The 2500-nt window shown below is 55.9% G+C and overlaps 2 non-coding genes and 1 pseudogene across 2 annotated transcripts in view; all 3 read right to left on the bottom strand.

Annotated features, from left to right (window-relative positions):
- The window catches only part of LOC148270794 (large subunit ribosomal RNA), a 4048-nt gene extending 3024 nt beyond the window's left edge, over positions 1-1024 (bottom strand). Inside the window, exon 1 of the ribosomal RNA XR_015825277.1 lies at positions 1-1024. This exon is cut by the window's left edge and continues 3024 nt beyond it. This is a non-coding gene — a ribosomal RNA (large subunit ribosomal RNA).
- Positions 1025-1348: 324 nt separating this feature from the next.
- LOC148270793 (5.8S ribosomal RNA) lies at positions 1349-1510 on the bottom strand. The gene has a single exon (XR_015825276.1). It is a non-coding gene; the product is annotated as a 5.8S ribosomal RNA (ribosomal RNA).
- A 287-nt stretch (positions 1511-1797) lies between these two features.
- Positions 1798-2500, bottom strand: LOC148270792 (small subunit ribosomal RNA; annotated as a pseudogene; the record flags this gene model as incomplete).

Raw genomic sequence — 2500 nt, 5'->3', positions numbered from 1 at the left:
GCATCTTCCCTGCGGCCGGCTCGAGGCCGACCTTTCACTTTCATTTCGCCTCTGGGTTTATCAGTGTTCCCAATGACTCGCGCACATGCTAGACTCCTTGGTCCGTGTTTCAAGACGGGTCCTGTGAGTGCCCAAAACAAAACCACCGCCGACCGGGACGCGTCCCGTCCGAGAGCGCGCCACTAGCCACGGACATCCGAAACGCGACACCCGCGACGCACTGGGCGCCGGGGGCCACGAGAAGGAAGCCGCTGTGACGCGACGGACGCCCTCCGAAGGGGCGGACGCGATCCTCGTTCTCTACCGTCGCTTTAAAACTCGCCCCGGCCGTGGACGCCGCGGCTCCGCCCCGCGGAGCGAGGCGGGACAGCCGCACGGCGCATTCGACCGAGGCGCAACGGGTCGCGGTGTTATACTGAGAGAGAAGTGCACGCGCTCCGGGAGCCCGGCTGCGCACCCGGACACCCCCCGCCCCGACAACGAGTGCCGAAGGGCGGAGGTGTGCGCCGGGACGCGGGCTCCGACGGAAGACACGATGAATCTCTCCGTTCGCTCGTTTGAGTTCCACAGGTTTACCCCTGAACGGTTTCACGTACTCTTTAACTCTCTCTTCAAAGTTCTTTTCAACTTTCCCTCACGGTACTTGTTCGCTATCGGTCTCGTGGTAGTATTTAGCCTTAGATGGAGTTTACCACCCACTTAGGGCTGCACTCTCAAGCAACCCGACTCTGGGGAGAGAGACCGTCGCGGCCGGCTACCGTCACCACGGGCCTGGCACCCTCTGCGGGTAAGCGGGCCCCGTTCAAGATGAACTTGGACAGGCAGCCGTGACTAATGACCGCGCGTGTATATATTACTCTCCTCCCTAACGCTACATTTCCCGGCGGCCCGCCTGGGCCGCAGGATTCAGCGCTGGGCTCTTCCCGTTTCGCTCGCCGCTACTCGGGGAATCCTCGTTAGTTTCTTTTCCTCCGCTTACTGATATGCTTAAGTTCGGCGGGTGATCTCTCCTGATTTGAGGTCGACAACAAAAAAAAATTCATATATATATATAAATATACATATATATGAATAATGTAAACGCTCTCCGGTTTCGCACGGTACCCGCGCGCGACGCAGAGCGCGAAGAAACGCCCCCGCGCGCCGGCCCGTGAGGACCGGCGGCGGGTTTCACAGCGTCGTCGCTAGCTCGAAAAGCGTCTCGGGGGGACCGAGAGAGCGCGCCAAGTCAAATTTGACCGGACGTCCGTCCGGCGCTCGCGCGCCGGCGGACGACAGACCGGCAACACTCTCGCCGAATCTTCTCTCCGAAGAGAGAAGACGGCGAAGTCTGGTCGCATTGTGTGCGCGACCCTCAAACAGGAGTGGTCCGTCGACAAACTAAGTCTTGCTCGGACCGCAATGTGCGTTCGAAATGTCGATGCTCATGTGTCCTGCAGTTCACACTCTGACGCGCATTTAGCTGCGTTCTTCATCGACCCACGAGCCGAGTGATCCGCCGTTCAGGGTAATAGTGTTTTATGATATATATATATATATATATATATTGTTTATCGGTTGCGTTTTTTTCTTTTTTCTCTATCGGAAAAAAAATTACATTTTTCACAGAATATAGCCGGACGCGGGAATCGGGCCGACAGACCCGCCTCCCGCGACACCGGCAGTCCGCGGTTCGCGGCGGCGCCCTAGGGCGAAATTCCGCCGCAGTGTTTGCTTATTTTGCGCTCTGCGCGTGTGTATAAATATATTTATACTATATAAAAGAATGAAAATTCATTTTATATTATATTTCACAGGAAATGATCCTTCCGCAGGTTCACCTACGGAAACCTTGTTACGACTTTTACTTCCTCTAAATGATCAAATTCGGTCAAACTTTCCGACGCGTCGGATGCCCGAGACGAGCTTCCGCGCACCAGTCCGAAGACCTCACCAAATCATCCATCGGTAGTAGCGACGGGCGGTGTGTACAAAGGGCAGGGACGCAATCAACGCGAGCTGGTGACTCGCTTTTACTAGGAATTCCTCGTTCATGGGGGAGAATTGCAAACCCCAATCCCTATCACGAAGGGGTTTCATCGGGTTACCCGGGCCGTTAGGCCAAGGAGGACACGCTGATCCCTTCAGTGTAGCGCGCGTGCGGCCCAGGACATCTAAGGGCATCACAGACCTGCTATTGCTCAATCTCGTGCGGCTATATATACCGCCGGTCCCTCTAAGAAGATTTTCATTGTACGCCGGTAGTGAAGACCGCGAAACACACTTCCGCGACGCGAACGCCGCAAGATGCGCGCCCGCGGACTCCTGTGATACCGGTTGCACGTCTATTTAATAGGCTAGAGTTACGTTCGTTACCGGAATTAACCTGACAAATCGCTCCACCAACTAAGAGCGGCCATGCACCACCACCCACCGAATCGAGAAAGAGCTGTTAATCCGTCAATCCTTCCAGTGTCCGGGCCTGGTGAGTTTTCCCGTGTTGAGTCGAATTAAGCCGCAA

Source organism: Micrasema longulum, unplaced genomic scaffold, assembly GCF_059751315.1.
Source record: "Micrasema longulum isolate JH-2025_06_02 unplaced genomic scaffold, ASM5975131v1 h1tg003394l, whole genome shotgun sequence".
Taxonomy (NCBI): domain Eukaryota; kingdom Metazoa; phylum Arthropoda; class Insecta; order Trichoptera; family Brachycentridae; genus Micrasema; species Micrasema longulum.
The sequence above is the reverse complement of the archived record's forward strand: the minus strand, read 5'-3'. Positions and strand labels throughout refer to the sequence as shown.